This window comes from Moschus berezovskii, chromosome 9 (assembly GCF_049115385.1).
Source record: "Moschus berezovskii isolate FMDL1 chromosome 9, NW_MosBer_1.0, whole genome shotgun sequence".
NCBI lineage: Eukaryota > Metazoa > Chordata > Mammalia > Artiodactyla > Moschidae > Moschus > Moschus berezovskii.
Window position 1 is genome coordinate 26,041,407 of NC_142468.1, and position 20,902 is coordinate 26,062,308.

At 38.6% G+C, this 20,902-nt stretch overlaps 1 protein-coding gene across 14 annotated transcripts in view; it reads right to left on the bottom strand.

Annotated features, from left to right (window-relative positions):
• FUT8 (fucosyltransferase 8) overlaps positions 1-20,902 on the bottom strand; it is a 452,301-nt gene that overhangs the window by 305,711 nt on the left and 125,688 nt on the right. For 4 of the 14 annotated variants that reach the window (XM_055437109.2, XM_055437114.2, XM_088839530.1 and 1 more), the window contains exon 1: positions 14,587-14,683. The exons of the other annotated variants lie outside the window; for them this stretch is intronic. The gene's annotated coding sequence lies outside the window, so the exon portion shown is untranslated. Of the gene's footprint in view, positions 1-14,586; positions 14,684-20,902 lie in introns of those variants that run through there. 14 annotated transcript variants of the gene reach the window in all.

The following is a 20,902-nucleotide window of genomic DNA, read 5'->3' on the forward strand; positions in this document are numbered from 1 at the left end:
TACAACAAAAGAGATCACTGGACTATGGTAAAATGTTCCCCTAATATGTATAGTGTCTCACTTCATGCTTTTACTGATTCTTCATGGGCCCTAATGAACTCTTGTTAATACTTGTGACTTACATGCTAGTCACAGATGTCATAAAAAGCTAAGAGTTGGTTGTTTTTTTAAAGGCCTTATATCACCAGGGAAGTTAAGTCTTTCCCAGGGAAAAGGATTCTGGTTAGATGCATGCATGCATGCATCTTAAGGCAGTTGTTCAGAAAATTCAGTGAAGACACAGAAGTCACTTATGGTAACTGACAACCTGGAAAGCTAAGTTTTATCAGGTGGAAGTAATACAGATAAAATGTGTTGCAGCAAGTGCTAATTATTCCAAATCTAACTAAATTCTATCAGGAAAAAAACACCAAAATAAAACTTTTTTTTCAACAAGTCTATAGAATAGGGAAAAATAGAGAGCCAGGATATTCTAGTTTCAAAGAAACAAAACACATTACTCAACCAATTATAGTAAGTAGTTTTTTTTTTTAAGAAATTTAAAACAGATCTTATACAACCAATTATAGTGACTGGACCGTTTTGGGATACTGATTTAAACAAACCAAACGCAAAAGACTTTTTGTACGTAATTGGAGAGTATCGGTTAATTTTAAGAATTAGTTAATTGTTTTTAAGTATAACAATGGCATTGTAATTACACTACGAAAAGAAATTCAAGTTTCATCCTAAAGTATTCATGGATAAAACAGCATGATTTCTGGAATTTTCATCACGATATATCATCAAAAATGGTGTTGAGGGGAGAGACAACAGGCCCAAAATGGAGTCATTTGTGCTAAGACCCATGTCCGCAAACCAAGACTTAATACCTAACCTGAAAACAATTTCAATCTCTCACAGGAATGCAATCTTAAACAAGTCAATCTGGAATTTCCTGGTTAGCAGTAGAGAGAGAATCCACCTGACAGACCTCTTGAATTACCCCAAAGAAGGATGAGGCAACTCTGCTCTTTCTTTGTCCCTGTTCCTGTTCCCTTCTCCCATTTTGCTCAACTCTTCAGAGCTCCTTTCTATTTGCTAGATAGAATGGAATGCTGCCCAATTCATGAATCACTGAATAAAGCCAATCACATTTTCAAATTTACTTAGCTGAATTTTGTTTTCTCACAAAGGATTGAGGTTGAAGTCAGATGATGTTACATGGGAATTCGATGTAATATTTGTTTTTGTAGTTTAAAGTTACAAACAGAATGAAAAAAATAAGTTAAAACTTTAGTATGGATGTGAGAGTTGGAATATGAAGAAAGCTGATCGCCGAAGAATTGATGCTTTTGAACTGTGGTGCTAGAGGAGACTCTTGAGAGTCCCTTGGACTGCAAGGAGATCCAACCAGTCCATTCTAAAGGAGATCAATCCTGGGTGTTCATTGGAAGGACTGATGCTAAAGCTGAAACTGCAATACTTTGGCCACCTCATGCGACGAGTTGACTCACTGGAAAAGACTCTGATGCTGGGAGGGATTGGGGGTGGGAGGAGACGGGGACGACAGAGAATGAGATGGCTGGATGGCATCACCGACTCGATGGACATGAGTTTGAGTGAACTCCAGGAATTGGTGATGGACAGGGAGGCCTGGCGTGCTGTGATTCATGGGGTCGCAAAGAGTCAGACATGACTAAGCAACTGAACTGAACTGAACTGAACAGAGAGATTAAGGTGCCTTCCCTTTGAGCATTTTCGTTTCTGTTGACATAATTGGGGCCTAATACAATGTCTGCCATACAGTACTTTCTCAATAAACAAACATTTGATGAACATACTATTAAACTGCCTAACAAAGAGGAAAACAGACGTCTAAGACAATAAAAGTGTCCCTATTCAAAACAGGTGACATAAATTTCTAAGAAAATGTGCCTCTCTGTCAAGTCTGGGCAGCAATACTGACAAGTTTACAAGGAGGGTATTAGTGAGTTAGACATAATCAGTGGAGGAGCTGCTGGTGGCTAATTAACCACCACTGTCAACCACCACTGGGGGGGCAGAGAAGAGAGGGTGGTGGCAGTACTTGATGGCTCCACATTATTTTGGGGGAATTATATCTTTTCCAGTAGAAAATGAAATACCAGCAACTACATTTACACATTCATTTATATACCAGTTTAAAAATTTTCTTTAAAACTAATTAAAACTTAGGAAACCACATAACTAGCCCTTACAACTGCTTCTGATTGTAATCCTGTGTCGGTGAAAAAATATACCAAAAAATGTTGAAAGTAGAGACTTTGGGAATTTAAGAAATGTAAAAGTGAAATGGTACCAAGAGTTTAACCACAGACGGAGAAGCAGGAGAAGGGGAGCTGCCTTAGGATGGAGGCTGGCGGCAGCAACTGGAGATAGTGCTAAATATCTAGGTTTTGTTAACTTGAAAAAAACAGACAATGTGACATAGTAGATCAAAGGGAAGAAAAGGCAGATAAAAAAGGACATGTGAATGCAAATCTTCCTTCTCTAAGCTACAAAGTGACTAGAATGAAATATCACCTGAGAGAGAAGAAATGGAGAAAGAGAAGGACCTTTAATTCTATTTCTTAAGCTATTTCTTACTCCTCCTCATATTGTTGCTGCTGCTGCTGCTGCTAAGTCACTTCAGTCGTGTCCGACTCTGTGTGACCCCTTAGACGGAACCCCACCCGGCTCCCCTGTCCCTGGGATTCTCCAGGCAAGAACACTGGAGTGGGTCCTCATATTGTTACCCCAAAAAAAAAAAATCACCTGGAAAGTAACAAAACTGTGAGCCCAAACAGTATGACTCAAAGTTGTGAAACCTCCTTACTATACAGAAGTAGAAACCAATGAGTCTAACAGAAAACACCAAGGTAGAGAGATGGCTTAAAACCAAACCAAAAAAACCAGCAAGCAAACAAACAAGATCACACTATGACTCTTCTACAGTTAAGACTTGTAAGTTACTTCCCAGGTCCAGAAACTCAACCTAACCTCCTTTCCATATACTGTTTGGTAAACCTCTCTCTTTGTATCCAGAATCTCCCTGGTTCTGCTGGCCTGCTGCTTTAAGGATTTACTGTAATCACCATGGAATCACAACAAGAAATTATAAAGTTTAGAAAAATCTTATAAAGTTCACTGTTGCCTCAAATATCCTAACTTCACTGAACAGAACTAATGGTATCCAGAAGTATTCAGTCACATATCTTCTTGTCTCAAGTAAAGTACGTTTCTCAGTCCCTAAACAGCTGCTATATTTCAAAGTCTTTTTTTATAACACACTCATGATTACAGAAGGGGACGACAGAGGATGAGATGGTTGGATGGCATCACCAACTCAGTGGACATGAGTTTGAGCAACCTCTGGGAGTTGGTGATGGACAGGGAAGCCTGGCATGCTGCAGTCCATGGGGTTGCAAAGAGTTGGACACGACTGAAACTGAACTGAAATGACCCTGTGCAGGTATTTTGCATGCATTAATAATAACTCTTATAAAAGGGAAATATTATCAATGCTGTTTTGCTGGGAAAAAATGGCTTCAGAGAAGCCAGATAAGATGCCCAAAGTCACTGTAAATGCTGTAAATGGAGGAGCTGAGAATTTGAAATAGGCCTTTCTATCTCCCAAGTCTGATCCATTAGCCATACTGCCTGTAGGGCATTTTTTCAGAACCTGTTCTTGGACAAAATTTCATTTCAGGGAAACCCTGGGAAATTATTTTTAAATGCATCAGTTGATACTACTCAAATTTTCCACGGGAACTAATCACCAATAACTCAAGATAATAGCTGTAAATATATAGCAGGACTGCAGCACTGCACAATTCCACAGAGCACTGTGTGTGTGAGTGTGAGTGAATGGTGTCCTCTGGATTGTGCAATGTAGGAGCAATAACCCAAATGCTCATCAAAGGCCTTGTCAAAGCCATTTACTGTATGATTCTGGGGAAAAATGCAATCATTTTTTAAAAAACAAATACACATTCTCAGAATGTTAAAGAAAAGACTTTTAAAGCACACATATACTCAGCATCATGAGTCATTAGGAAAATACACATTAAAAGCCCAATGACATAAATCTATGAAAAGAATTAAAAAAAAAAAATCTGACAATACCAAGTGCTAGCAAGGATGAAGATCAACTGGAACTCACATACTGAACATGGGAATACAAAACGGTAAAGTCAACTTCAGAAAATATTTTGGCAGTTTCTTATAAAAGTAAACATACACTTACCATATGATTCGGCAATCCCACTCCTAGGTACTTACCGAAAGGAAATGAAAATTCACATTCATACAAAGTTATTCTCAAATGTTTTCAGCAGGTTTATTTATAACTGCCAAGAACTAGAAGCAACACAAACTTCTAAACAGATGAATAAACAAACTCTTTATTTGCTCTTTGCTTTCTGGTATCATCTGCATATCTGAAGTTGTTGATATTTCTCCCAGCAATCTTGATTTTAGCTTGTGACTCATCCAACCAGTTATTTTGCATGATGTACACTACATAAAAGTTAAATAAGCAGGATGACAATATACAGCATTGATGGACTCCTTTCCCAATTTCGAACCAGGCCATTGTTCCATGTTTGGTTCTAACTATTGCTTTTTGACCTGCATACAGGTTTCTCAGGAGACAGATAAGTTTGTCTAGTATCCTATCTCTAAGAATTTTACATAGTTTTTTGTGAGCCACACAGTCAAAACTTTAGAGTAGTCAATGAAGCAGAAGTAGATGTTTTTCTGGAATTCCCTTACTCTCTCCATGATCCAACAAATGTTAACAATTTGATCTCTGGTTCCTCTGCCTTTTCTAAACCCAGCTTGTACATCTGGAAGTTCTTGGTTCAGGTATTGCTGAAGCCTAGCTTGAAGGATTTCGAGTATTACCTTGCTAGCACGTAAAATCAGAGAAGGCAATGGCAAGCCACTCCAGTACTCTTGCCTAGAAAATCCCATGGATGGAGGAGCCTGGTGGGCTGCAGTCCCTGGGGTCGCTAAGGGTCGGACACGACTGAGCGACTTCACTTTCACACATTGGAGAAGGAAATGGCAACCCACTCCAGTGTTCTTGCCTGGAGAATCCCAGGGACGGGGGACCCTGGTGGGCTTCTGTCTATGGGGTCACACAGAGTCGGACACGACTGAAGTGACGCAGCAGCAGCAGCAGCACGTAAAATGAACACAACTGTATGGTATTAATAGTTTGGACTTTCTTTGGCATTGCCCTGGGAATTGAAATGAAAACTGACCTTTTTCAGTCCTCTGGCCATTGCTGGAATCAAGATTGCCGGGAGAGATGACACCACCCTTATGGCAGAAAGTGAAGAAGAACTAAAGAGCCTCTTGATGAAAGTGAAAGAAGAGAGTGAAAAAGTTGGCTTAAAGCTCACCATTTAGAAAACAAAGATCATGGCATCTGGTCCCATCACTTCATGGCAAACAGATGGGGAAACAGTGGAAACAGTGGCTGTCTTTATTATTCTGGGCTCCAAAATCACTATAGATAGTTACGGCAGCCATGAAATGAAGATGCTTACTCCTTGAAAAGAAAGTTATGACCAACCTAGCATATTAAATAGCATATTAAAAAGTAGAAACATTTTTTGCCAACAAAGGTACATCTTGTCAAGGGTATGGTTTTCCCAGTAGTCACGTGTGGATGTGAGAGTTGGATATAAAGAACGCTGAGTGCCAAAGAATTGATGCTTTTGAACTGTGGTGTTGGAGAAGACTCTTGAGAGTCCCTTGGACTGCAAGGAGATCCAACCAGTCCATCCTAAAGGAGATCAGTCCTGGGTGTTCATTGGAAGGACTGATGCTGAAGCTGAAACTCCAATATTTTGGCCACCTGATGCGAAGAACTGACTCATTGGAAAAGACCGTGATGCTGGGAAAGATTAAGAAAAGGAGGAGAAGGATATGACGGAGTGCGAGATGGTTGGATGGCATCACCGACTCAATGGAGATGAGTCTGAGTAAACTCCGGGTGTTGCTGATGGACAGGAAGGCCTGGCGTGCTGTGGTCCATGGGGTCACGAAGAATCGGACACGACTGAGCGACTGAACTGAATTGAACTTGTCATTGCTGAGTTTTCCAAATTTGCTGACATTTGACTGCAGCACTTTAACAGTGTCATTTGGGGGGATTTTAAATAGCTCAGCTGGATTTGACCTCACATTCCAGGATGTCTAGCTCTAGGTGAATGACCACACCGTCATGGTTATCCAAGTCATATAGCCCTCTTTTGTATAGCTCTTCAGTGTTCTTGCTACCTCTTCTTAATCTCTTCTACTTCAGTTAGGTCCTTAAGATTTCTGTCCTTTATCATGCTCATCCTTGCATGAAATGTTCCCTTGATAGCTCCAATTTTTTTGAAGAGATCTCTAGTCTTTCCCATTCTATTGTTTTCCTCTATCCCTTTGCACTGTTCTTTTAAGAAGGGCTTCTTATCTCTTCCTGTTATTCTCTGGAACTCTCCAATCAGTCCTGTATATCTTTCCCTTTGCCCCTTGCCTTTCATGTCTCTTCTTTCCTCAGTTATGTGTAAAGCCTCCTCAGATAACCACTTTGTCTTCTTGCATTTCTTTTTCTTTGGAACGGTTTTGGTCACTGCCTCCTGTACAGTGTGGCAAACCTCTATCCACATTTCTTCAGGCACACTACCTGATCTGTCTACAAGATCTAATCTTTTGAATCTATTCATCACCTCCACTGTATCATCAGAAGGGATTTAATTTAGGTCTTACCCAAATGGCCTGGTGGTTTTCCCTGATTTCTCCAATTTAAGCCTGAATTTTGCAATATGGAGCTCATGATCTGAGTCATAGTCAGCTTCAGGTCTTGTTTTGCTGACTGTATAGAGCTTCTCCATCTTCAGCTGCAAAGAACATTGTTGCTGCTGTTTAGTTGTTAAGTCATGTCCAACTCTTTTGCAGCCCCATGGATGGGAGCCCTCTAGGTTCCTCTGTCCGTGGAATTCCCCAGGCAAGAATACTGGAGTGGGTTGCCATTTCCTTCTTCAAGGTATCTTCCCAACTTAGGGACTGAACCCAAGCCTCCTGCACTGGCAGGTGGGTTCTACACCACTGAGCCACGAGGGAAGTAATCTGATTCCAGTATTGACATCTGGTGATGCCCATGTGTAGCGCTGTCTCTTGCACTATTGGAAAAGGGTGTTTACTATGACCAGCATGTTCTTTTAACAAAACTCTGTTGGCCTTTGCCCTGCTTCATTTGCCAAACCTGCCTGTTATTCCGGGTATCTCTTGACTTCCTACTTTTGCATTCCAATCCCCTATGAGGAAAAGGGAATCTTTTCTTTTGGTATTAGTTCTAGAAGGTGTTGTTATGTAGGTCTTCACAGAACTCATCAACTTCAGCTTTTTCGGCATCAGGGGTTAGGGCATAGACTTGGATTACTGTGATTCTGCCTTGGAAATGAACCGAGATCACTGTGTTGTTTTTGAGGTTTCACCCAAGTACTGCATTTCGGACTCTTTTGTTGACTATGAGGACTACTCCATTTCTTCTAAAGGACTTTGCCCACAGAAGTAGGTATAATGGTCATCTGAATTAAATTTGCCCGTTCTCGTCCATTTTAGTTCACTGATTTCTAAGATGTCGACACTGAATCTTGCCATCTCCTGCTTGACCACGTCTGGTTCACCTTCATTCATAGACCCAGCGTTCCACGTTCCGATGAATACTGTTCTTTACAACATCGGCCCTTTCTCTCACCGACAGGTACAACCACCACTCAGTGTCGTTTCCACTTTGGCACAGCCACTTCCTCCTTTCTGAAGTTATCAGCAATTAACCTCTGCTCTTCCTAAGCGGCATACTGGACACCATCCTTCCTCATCTTCAGCAAGGGTCTCATCTTCAGGGATCATATCATTTTGCCTTTTCATACTGTTCATGGGGTTCTCCAGGCAAGAATCCTGGAACAGATTGTCATTTCCTCCTCCAGTGGACCCCACTGTGTCAGATGCTTCACTATGACTAGTCCGTCTTGGGTGGCCCTGCGTGGCATGGCTCATAGCATCACTGAGGTGTGCAATCCCCTTAGTCACAACAAGGTTGTGATCCATGAAGGGGAACCCAAGGCTTCAGTTCAGTCGCTCAGTCGTGTCCGACTCTCTAGCACCCAGTAAACTCTCAACTAATAATAGTTCCTTTCCCTTAACTTGCTTCTCTCTCCTGTATATTCATTCTCCTTTCCCTGTATTTCCTACTCCCTTCCTTTCCTCCTCCTAATGATTATAGATGGTTTTTGCCTACTTCTCATTCCTTCTCTCACTTCTCTGGTTTATAGTATTCCCATCCTTTGGCGAACTGACCCTCTGCCATTTTATGTGGTTCTGGTGACAATGACAATTCTCTAAGGATGGGTCCAATTATAAGTCTTCCTTCAGAAATTTAAGTCCTCAGTAGTCTGAGTCCATACATTTCTGTCAAAAATAAGCCTTCCAACATAAGCAGAAAATAAGACCAACACAAAGGAAGAAGTCAAGAAATGGAAAAGATCCGGAAGACATTTAAATGTTTGGATCTGGCTGTTCCTAGACTGCTTCTACCTCCATTCTCAGTTCAGTTCAGTCGCTCAGTCATGTCCGACTCTCTGCAACCCCATGAATCACAGCATGCCAGGCCTCCCTGTCCATCGCCAACTCCCAGAGTTTACTCAAACTCATGTCCATTGAGTCGGTGATGCCATCTAACCATCTCATCCTCTGTCATCCCCTTCTCCTGCCTTCAATCTTTCCCAGCATCAGGGTCTTTTCCAATGAGTCAGTTCTTTGTATCAGGTGGCCAAAGTATTGGAGTTTCAGCTTCAGCCTCAGTCCTTCCAATAAATATTCAGGACTGATTTCCGTTAGGATGGATTGGTTGGATCTCCATGCAGTCCAAGGGACTCTCAAGAGTCTTCTCCAACACCACAGTTCCAAAGTATCAATTCTTCGGCACTCAGGTTTATTTTATTTTTTAGTTCTACCAGTTTATTGCTACCAACCCATCTCCCTCCACTGTCATGCACACATGCTCAGTCATGCAACCCCATGGACCGCAGACCGCCAGGCTCCTCTGTCCATGGACTTCCAGGCAAGAATACTGGAGTAGGTTGCCATTTCCTTCTCCTCAGCTTTCTTTATTGTCCAACTCTCACATCTATACACAACTACTGGAAAAAACATAGCTCTGACTACATGGACCTTTGTTGGCAAAGTAAAAGTTTTTTAATATGCTATCTAGGTTATTCTACTTGCAAAGTCAGAAAGTCACATTTTGGTTTAAACATTTTAGGATTGTTGTTATTTTCAGTGTTTCCCATTTGAAAAGCACAAAACATCTTGCTTCTCTAAGGGAACAGAAATAGTAAATCATTTCTTTACATGCTGTGACCCTCAGTTAATTTACTTTTGTTATTAGTGGCTATTAATATAAAGATTTGGAGAAGGAAATGGCAACCCACTCCAGTGTTCTTGCCTGGAGAATCCCAGGGACGGGGGAGCCTGGTGGGCTTCCGTCTATGGGGTCACACAGAGTCGGACATGACTGAAGTGACTTAGCAGCAGCAGGACTTCGTAATATCTTTATATTGCTGCTACTGCTAAGTCACTTCAGTCGTGTCCGACTCTGTGTGACCCCATAGACGGAAGCCCACCAGGCTCCCCCGTCCCTGGGATTCTCCAGGCAAGAACACTGGAGTGGGTTGCCATTTCCTTCTCCAATGTGTGAAAGTGAAAAGTGAAAGTGAAGTCGCTCAGTTGTGTCCGACCCTTAGCGACCCCACAGACTGCAGCCTACTGTAGGGCAATCAAACGTGTGGAAAGAGGCAAAAATAAAAGATAAAGCCATATGGAATTACATTTGACCCTTGAACAACGTGTAGGGGTTAGTCCAAGTGTAATTTATAGTCAGCCCTCCATTAACTGCAGTTCCTCCACATTCACAAATTCAATCAACCAGAGACCTTATAGTACTGCAGTATTTACTACTGAAAAATATAAAGTATAAGTGGACCTGGACAGTTCCAATCTAAGTTGTTTAAGGGTCAATGGCAGACTGAAAACAGCTGCCCACTGAAGATTTACATTCCAAGCGTCGGGGGCCTTCAAGACAGCTTCTAGTCATCGGTGCAAATGGCACTCACTTTTCACCCCTTCACATTTTTACCACTCTGCTCACTCAAAGCTAGGTAATATAAGATATACATTATTCTGTGTCACTCTGGCTTTACATTATTCATTCTCTGGATCTTCAATATCTGAAGAAAGGCAACAGCATGTGCCAATAGGAAAAACACCCACATGCAGTAAGAATTAAAGCAAAAGTCTTATGAGTTGACAACATACAATAAACTTTGAATAAGTCTTTATTCAGTTTGCCTGCCTAGAATTTCCCTACTTATTCTTTGGTGCTAAGATCCAACCAGTCCATTCTAGAGGAGATCAATCCTGGGTGTTCATTGGAAGGACTGATGCTAAAGCTGAAACTCCAATACTTTGGCCACCTCATGCGACGAGCTGACTCACTGGAAAAGATTCTGATGCTGGGAGGGATTGGGGGCGGGAGGAGACGGGGACGACAGAGAATGAGATGGCTGGATGGCATCACCAACTCGATGGACATGAGTTTGAGTGAACTCCGGGAGTTGGTGATGGACAGGGAGGCCCTGAGTGCTATGATTCATGGGGTCGCAAAGAGTCGGACACAACTGAGCGACTGAACTGAACTGAAGCTTAAATGTCACTTTCTTTCCCTACCTATCACACCCTAGTAGAACTGCCTCTTCCTCCTCTCCCTCTATTACAGGAATTACAAAATTATAATTATTTATGTTAGTAGTAATGAGAACTTAAACTTCTGCAGTTAAAAAAAAAAGGAAATAGAATAGAGCAGATGAAGTACAGAAACACTGTAGTGACAGAATTTACAGCTTGACAATGGAAAGGATTTGATGGGGAGGGAATTCAAAGATAACTCAGAATTCAAGTTTGGACAGCGAGAGGGATAAGCCAATAATAGAGAAAGGGAAGTTAGAAAGAATAATAATACATTTTGGATGAGAGAAAATTCAGAACTGAGTACACTGAGCTTGATGGAATAACAAACAGGTGGCGCTCTCAAGCTGGAAACTAAAAGTCAAGCAGCTTCTGTATGGGTGGGAGTTGTCTGAAAGAGGTACACTGAAGCTAAAAAACACTGTAACATTACAAGGAAAAAAGTCTAGATTAAGAAAAATGTATAAGGCCAATAATTAATAAAGAAGTTGACCTTGTGAATGAAGAGTTTCTAGAATATATAGGAGAACCAGGACCACTGAGTTATAAGGAAAATCAGGAGAAGGGATTCACACTGTCTGATCTGAAAAATTAAAAAACTAAAACTAATACTAGAAATGCCTCGGCTTGGCAGTTCAGAAGGTCATTAATAATTAAGACAAGGAGAATAGTTTTACTGAAAAAGAAGGTAGAGAAATTAAAACAAGAGACACACTGCTGTTTCTTTGAGTTGTGGGTAACACCAAAAGGGGGGGCGGGGCAGGGAGCAGAGGATGGAGGAAGTGGTAGAAAGAGTAAGGAGGAGTGGTTTGGGGTTTTGTTGTTGTTTTAGGCCAGTAAAGATGCCGTTAGGAAAAACTGAAATTAAAATGATAAAGGAGTAAACTTAATGAACCTATATATTCTAAAGGTACTTGAACAAGCACAGCTTCATCTTGTTACAGAATGTTCGACACTCAATTTTGTTTTTAATCTCTTGTGTACTCAGTAGCTCAGTTCAGTTCAGTCGCTCAGTCGTGTCTGACTCTTTGCGTCCCCATGAATCACAGCACGCCAGGCCTCCCTGTCCATCACGAACTCCCAGAGTTCACTCAAACTCATGTCCATCAAATCGGTGATGCCATCCAGCCATCTCATTCTCTGTCGTCCCCTTCTCCTCCTGCCCCCAATCCCTCAGTAGCTCAGTCATGCTCAATTCTTTGTGACCCCATGGACAGTAGCCCGCAAGGCTCCTCTGTCCATGGAATTTTCCAGGCAAGAATACTGCTGTAGGTTGCCATTTCCTTCTCCAGGGGATCTTTCCAATCCAGGGATCAAACCCACATCTCCTGCACTGCAAACAGATTTTTCACCACTGAGCCACCAGGGAAGCCCTATTCTAAAGAGTAGCTGGGATACAAGTTGTCATGAAGTAGTCGTGAAAGCCTAACGGACACATCCTGACACCAAGTGGTACAGGGGAGGGGAAATTACACAATTTACTGATAAAGAAAAGCAAAGCTGAGGAAGCCTCTGTTTGATGGTCTTAACTGTCTTACACTTTTCAAAAAAAAAGCAAGTGAAATAACCTGCAAAGTCTGAGAGCAGTATACCGTTACAGGCTAGGAAAGAGGAAGAAAAGGTCTGAAATAGCCCCTGTAGGAAGTCAGTCAGGAAAGACTTGTTAAATAAATGTTAAGTATTTTGCAGCACCCTTTAAGAATTTATTAAAACTTGGAAATTAATCATTTTTATTGCTTTAATTTAGTTCCTAGTCTTGCTTGGTGTTTTGCTAAATATCAAAGTAGTATCTGATTATTCAACAAATCCCTAATAGCTATTTTCTTAAGGACAAGTATTTGAGAGAACTATGCTTTCCTGATGGCTCAGATGGTAAAGAATCTACCTGCAATGCGGGAGACCTCAGTTTGATTCCTGGGTCAGGAAGATTCCCTGGAGAAGGGAATGGCAACCCACTCCAGTTTTCTTGTCTGGAGAATCCCATGGACAGAGAAGCCTCGAGGACTATATTCCGTGGCGTCGCAGAGTCAGACATGACTGAGCAACTAAAACTTTCACTTTCTTTCGTATAAAGAAGAAGAATTCTAAATGTAGAAATGGCTATACCTTCTGACAGCTGTCACTTATTATTATGATTGATAGTTAAAATTCCCTGGGAAAATATGAATGATGATTATCTTTAACATTTTGAAGCTTCACAAGTTATAGAAAGAAGTTTCCCCTTCCTTTACATTGAAATTTTTTCAATTTCATAATTTATATTTAGGTATTTTATATGTGGGCTTCCCTGGTGGCTTAGATGATAAATAATCTGCCTACAATGCAGAAGACCCGGATACGATCCCTGGGTGGGAAAGATTCCCTGGAGAAGGAAATGGCAACCCACTCCAGTACTGTTGCCTGGAGAATCCCATGGACAGAGAAGGCTGGTAGGCTACAGGCTACAGTCCATGAGGTCGAAATTTCAGTGGGACATTTAAAAATACATGGTATAGCATATATTCAAAAGAATATTATTGTCATAAAAACAGTCATTTTAGAAAGCTTTATATTTATTCCTAGGATGCTGCCATTGCACAATAAGCTTTCAGATTCTACTTTTGGAAATTATTTAAACTCTTAACACAACCTTTATAATACTATCAAAAGTGGAAAATCTTCATTTAATACAGGCTTGATTTGCAGATATTTTTGGTTATCATATGATTTATCTAAAATAAAAATACCATTTCAAGCAAAAAGTGTGACTATAAAGCACGAACAAATTTTTTTATACTGCTCTAATGACACCATCAGTAAAATACATTTACAGCTACATTCCCTTCCTCTACAAAGCCTGCTTTGCAGGTCACCACTCATATATTCTACTATGTTGGATAAAAATAAAGGTTCAATCATTTTATAGCCATACTTCCTACTACTGCAGATGATATAAGAAGCTCTGATAGTTTCTAAGAGTCAAAATTACTGAATATTTAAAAGTAGCTACAGCACTCTCATTTTTAAATTTAGTTAGCTGTTTTTCAATGCCCTATCTTTTACTACACTATATTGAAAATTACACCCTTGGCATATACCTGATACCAGCCTACTCAGTCTGGGGTCTATACCTGCTACACATACGTATACACATGCACACCCCTAATTTTCAATTCCCTATATACATATTTTTCCCCTAATTTGTCACCTGAATGTTATCTGTCAGCTTTGCCTCCAGATGAGCCCTAGGACAGTCTTCCCAACAGTAGCCATATATCTCCTTTGGCTCTTCTTCCTAGAGCCCAGCTTGGCTCAAACTTAACTAAAAATGCTCTACTCCACTTTATACTTCCAGAACAAAAAATAACTAAAAAGCGTAATTTTTTCCTATGTTCCTAAGAAGCTTCCATCACTTTTAAAGCCCTACCTCTGACAATTATTCAACTTTGCTTTTATTCTCTTCAAAAGTTTTAATTATTAACTCAGCAATTAATACTATCCCTATTCTCAAAGTTGTACACATGAACTAAAAAATGCCCAAGAAAAGGTTTAATCAGTCATCCTCATGCTTCAAGGCAGTCTGAGATTTGTCCATTGCTGAGTCACCTCTTAAGACCATAAGCCTTGTTTTTGATTCAGAAAAAACGTATATAGACATAAAAGTGTTACGGGAAAGAGTTAAGGTATGTTCCAGGGAAAGGTCAATGAATGTCTACCAAGGTGTGAAAACCAAAATAGAAGAAAATCAAAATAATTCACTTGATGGAGAAAGAAGCAGAGGCCCAGAGAGGACAAATGGCTTACCCAAGTTTATACATTCGGGTGGCAGGGATAATACTCCTATCCAGGTCTCCAGATTCCAAGCTCAAAGCTTTTCTACTTTATCCATTCTTAATCCATACTAAATGAAAAGAGCCAGAAACAAAAGACCATTTACTGTATGACTCCATTTATGTCTAATTTCTATAAATCGCAAAACTACAGAGACAAAATACAGACAAGTGGTTGCCTGGAGCTGAGGGCAGGAATAGGGGTTGGGCAAATAGGCAAGAGGACACTTTCTGGAAGGCAAAAATGTTCTAAAACTGGATTGTAATAACTGTTGTACGACTATATTATTGTTGTTCAGTCACGAAGTCACAACCCCATGGACTGCAGCCCACCAGGCTCCTCTGTCCATGGGATTCTCCAGGCAAGAATACTAGAGTGGGTTGCCATTTCCTTCTCCAGGGGGTCTTCCCGACCCAGGGACTGAACCACATCTCCTACATGGGCAGGCAGATTCTATACCATGGAGACACCAACTATGTAAATTTACTAAAATTTGAATGGTGAATTTTATGATACATAAATTAAACTTCAATCAATTCAGTTCAGTCGCTCAGTCATGTCCAACTCTTTGCGACCCCATGAACCGCAGCATGCCAGGTCTCGCTGTCCAATAAACTTCAATAAAGCAATCCAAAAAATTAAAAGAAAGAACTCAGATTTTAACTTTACAACTGTGGAACTCTCAAAAAATTTTATGTCAAAAAGGAGTACTAAAACATGAAGAAACCAGCCTTTTTCCAAACTTCAGATCCTTTTTCCTTCAGAATTTTCAAATGTTAAATACCTTAGTTTTAACCTTATATTTGACATGGAAAGAGAAGGTGACAGACACTGTGCAAATATACACAGAAAAAACATGCACATTTCCTTCAAAAATACTTTAGTTGTTGATCATTATTTCCTTTTAGGTAGGATTCTGCATGGCTCTAAGTGAACTTCTGCAGTTATAAAACAGAGAATGTGCTCTTATATCTGTTATCTAACAAACTGCTCCAAAACAGAGTTCTTCGCTGATTTCACTTTCACCATTTTAATTTGTGCCATTATAAACACTAATAAGAGGAACCATTCCTAACTGCATATTAGCAAGTTTCTTTATTATTTGTACATCCTTATTAGGTATACAACTCTTTAGCCTACTCAGCACAAGAAGCATAGTCCTCATTTACTTACAAATTAAAAATAACATTATATCATTCATTCTATGAATGCTTCATACTTATAAGTATCAAGCTGGTAATCTACTGCTTGGATCTTAAACAGTTCTAACTGGTGAAGACCCAGATGTCCATAATCATGTCAGAGAAAGCAGTCAGAATTACTCAGTAAATCTACCTTTCTCATGCCACTGAGGCTTATTTCACCAATGCTAAAGAAAGACTTTTTGACTCAAGAGCTTCAATTACCATCTTCTAAACCCTAGAATTTCAATAACTTTCTAAAAGATAAAGAAAAATTTGAAACTTGCAAAAAGAAAACAAAATATTTACCCTGGCTTAAGTTCTAATTTTAAAGAATAGATTTTTCTCAAAATTACAACCTTTTGCCATTTGATGACAGAGAATGAGATGGCTGGATGGTATCACCGACTCTATGGACATGAGTCTGAGTGAACTCCGGGAGTTGGTGATGGACAGGGAAGCCTAGAGTGCTGTGATTCATGGGGTCGCAAAGAGTTGGACACAACTGAGCGACTGAACTGAACTGAACTGACTGAATTAAGTAGCTATTCACAAAACTCAACACACACACAAAAAAATTACAATCTCTACCGAATATATCTCTTTCAGGTACAAGTACAACTCCGTATGTTAGAGAAATTCAGTCAGTCAGATCTCTAATGACCAGGGCCCTAATCATCAAATATGCACTTTCTCCTTGTGAATATTCCACAATAAATGGCTTAAATCTGCTAAAACTACTCCCATGAAAGGAGAACATTACTGTCCATTTTCATTTCAGAGCTGGTTCTCTTCAATGGACATAGGTTCCTATTGTTTGGGTTTGTTAGTTTTTTTGTTTTTGTTTTTTTTAACATTAAATTATTCCAATGAGGCAGACGAAGGAGGTAAAGAGACATTCTAAAAAGCAATTCCGTGTAGTCAAAAACTCCATAGACAAAGACAGAAATAACAGAGAAGGCATAAGACTGCATTTCAAGAAATGGAAGAAGGGACTGCCATGTATTTAATAGTAAGCAGAACAATAATATGACTGACACAGGACTCCTAACAATGAACCAACACCTCCCATATCCCTTTTTATACAAAATCATTAATAAATGATTAATAATGAATTGGGCTTCCCTGGTGGCTCAGCTGGTGAAGAATCCACCTGCAATGCAGGAGACCTGGGTTCCATTCCTGGGTTGGGAAGATCCCCTGGAGAAGGGAACAGCTATCCACTCCGGTATTCTGGCCTGGAGAATTCCACAGACTGTATGGCCCATGGGTGGCAGAGATAATACTCCTATCCAGGTCTCCAGATTCCAAGCAGACACAACTGAGTGACTTTCAATAATTAAAGAGTCGGACACAACTGAGTGACTTTCAATAATTAAACCCCACATCAACCTGAATTTCTTCCAGTCTCTTGCCTACTGCTGCAAAAGAGAATGAAGCCATTATAATAAACGTATTGTTATCATAAAAGCTAATGTTTTACCAGGAAGTATTCTATGAACTCTAAGAAAGAAAAAAAAAAAAATCCTGCAAAGGTGGCAAACTCCCACATTTTTCACCACTGTTGGAAAAGAAGACAGATGATAAACAGGGAGATGAAGGGAGTGGATGGAGTGGAAAAAACTGAAGAAGAAATCTCCCTCACCTCTAAAGAAAGCAGGTTCATCAACCAGTACATCCCCTCTCTCAGTCTCCCACCCTTCACTGGTCCCAAGCTTACCAAGGCTGAGACAATGAATGAAATATAAAAGCTACAAACTACATTTTTTCACCTTTACTATTTATCAAGATATTACAATAAATTAATTTTAAAAACTATAAAAGTGATTTTAAAAGCTAGCTTATGGAATATTAACTCATTTAATAACACTGGGATGCTTTTACAGTTTGATGGCTTGTAAATACCATTTTTACTACAGACAAATTTATTCTAAAGCTCCAGGTATTAAGGCATATTAAATGGCATTTATCTCATCTAAGGGATATAAACAGCCAGCCATAAATTAGTAAAAATTTAAAACTCATTCATGGTTCATTAACAGTCTTAAAAAAGTTAAGATTTACACAGACATAAAACAGGTTCATTTTAGTTATCTATTTGGGGTAAATCAAATAGAACAATCTTCCATTTTCCCTTCACTTTTGTTCATTTACAAACAAAAAGCTACAGCATTTACAATTCACATGATGTAACACTTCTCATAACTGAGATGCTAAAATAAACATGAGCTTAATGTCCCATTTACATCAAAGATTAACATCAATAGTTTATTATTTTCTAATATGAACCTTATTTACACCTACCAGTCACTGAGACTGTGACCAGTAGAAACATTAAGCCTGATCTTCTTAACGTAAATATGTTAAATCATGTTTATTCAGTTTATCCCTGAATTAGTTTAATTTCCAAAAAAAATCCAAGTTCTTAGATACAACAAATAGAGGAGAGCATTTCAGGAGTGATCTTCAAAGCTTTATTACAGTGCTTAAATGAAGAAGTTATACTATAGAACCAATACAAAAGAAAAGAGAATGATAGCAAAGGCAAGTTTGAATTACATCTGTTCTAGCCTTATTTGTCAATTTTTTTAAACTTAAAATTCAACACATTTCCTCTTCACGTGTTCTTTTCTGACAAAAAATTATCACAAAAAGATATTTTTAAAAAGTAGTAAATGAGTGCAATATTGGGGTTTTAGCAATAAAGCCTATATCTTTAAAAATATAAATGAAATTAACTCTATAGCTCTACTTTCTGTAAAGAGCATGAATAACTCTTGTATTGAAATACACGGCATAATCCCATAGGCCCTATTTGCTCTTCTTCCATTAAAAGGAAAATCTACAGTATTGCATAAAGTCCATACGGGCTTTATCTTTAAAATATTATACAGACTGATATAAAATCATTTAATCAAGGAAGAAAAAACTATGCCAAGTGAATGATATGGTTCATTTTATTGGTTTGATTCCTAATTATTCCAAAGAGAAAATTGCAGGACGATGGAGGATGGTTGGTGAAGAGGGGATGTAATCAGGAAAGTAGAATGTAGAGAGAAAGGAAGGATGAGACTTGAGACTAATCTGTTAGAAATATATATACATATATATAAAATACATATATATCCCTCCCTATATAACCTTCTTCTGCTCTGAATTTTAAAAGGTCTTTTTTAAAAGAATCAGTTGTAATTATTCAGTTATCAATTATCAGTTGTAATTATTTTTAGACATGTTTCTTTCATTATAACAAGCTACAACAGTACAATTCAATAGCAATTCAAACTGCAAAACCATAAGCTATATGGTATAGAAATATAAGCCAGAGAATCATCAACAGGAGAACCAAAGGAAACTTGATATTGATCCTCCAAATCCTATACCTAAAATACTACTGTTGACTACAGAAGACTGGAGATTGACATCTCATTTGAAAAGTACCAATAGGACCAGTATTGATGCCTGCGTAGAAAAATTATGCTGGTTTCAGAGTTGCTTAGAATCTCAATTTTGTTTTATTTTTAAGTAAAGAAACTTAATTACATGTTTATTTTTACATTTGCTTTTATGATTATGAAATGAAAATGCTTTTACTTTTATAAGTGTGCTATAATATGAAATGGGTATGTTCACCATTTAATTAAACCAAGAGACACTAAATGTACTGTGCAGTGAATCAGAACCATTAAAGAAATGAAAAAGATATATGAAAATATTCTAGAATATCTTATAAAACTGATTAATTTATAGCATTAACTTTGTAAATACAGTAAACACCTCACTATTCTGTATCTCACAGATATTTTCATTCCTTTCAAAGAATCTACTTTTTTATTTTACCACCACTGAAATTATATTTACACAATGAACAGCAATGGAAAATAGCCCAACTACTACCCTCAGAAAACTAAAATATTCTGATTTTAATATACACACAATCAATCCTAACCTCGAATTTGAAGAATATGTGAACCGTAAGAAGTAAAATCAAAACCGATTGCAGTTCAGAAACCTAAATAAAGTGCCACAGATCAAAAAAATTACTGCTTCATATTCAAAGGCACAAGTTCAATTTCATAGATCAGCTGGACTCACTGCATTATATTGCAGGAGAGAGATGTTAAGAAGTGACCTTGGGATCCTGCTCTCCAGATGTTTAAAGGACCCATTTTTTAATTGCAATTACCTCTACTTTTGATAAATACCTAGCTTACTACACACTTGATATCTTTGCTCTTATAAGACTCTACCTGAAGCTCTTTTGAAATTTTAGAACTGTAGATATTATAAAGAAAAAACTTAAGAAGATACAACAAGCACAAAGGGTTAACAAATACTGCTTCCTTTCTGATGCAATGCATAAGAAGGTTAAGAAACTATCATCATATACCCTAAGTTTGGGGACATACTTTCAGAGGTTTAAAATGAGAAATTCAACAAACCTTATGCATTTATTTTCAGATCATGAAAAAAACTTCTAACTAATTTGTAATATACAATATGTATACTCCACAAGTAACTATGGACAGATAAGATATATATCCATCATCAATTCCCTTACTCTTTTAACTAAAAATTAAATTTCTCTTTCTTCTGGTCATAAAAATCTGGTTTGGGGTGTTTTAAAAAGTTCAAACATACATTAAGCCATGCTTTGCTTTGGCACTAGCTCCCCCTCCAGACCAACCTACTGATAAAAAGGCACTTAAAAAAATAAACAAGGAACACAAGTTTTTCCAAGCCACTAGTAATTTAAAAATTCAACACTTTTAAAGACACCCCAATGCCTTAAAATAACTAGTTAAAACTTGTAACCAAACACTGCAGAATGTAATCTAAGTTACTTTTTTTCAATTCTATGTCTCAAACTGACTTGAAGGAAAACAATTCAAGTGTCTATTTCAATTTAAGAACATCCTAAAATACAATCTATATAATGCTATGTTTTATGGAAATTATTTTTAATCACTGTCTTAATAAACCACAAGATATTCTTCATGTTAACTCACTACTTGATCAAAGACACATTTTTGCATCTGTTTCTGCTATCTATGCAACTTTCATTCCAGCTGTTCAGCAATTCAAGTAGAATTCTCAGTTTATAAAGC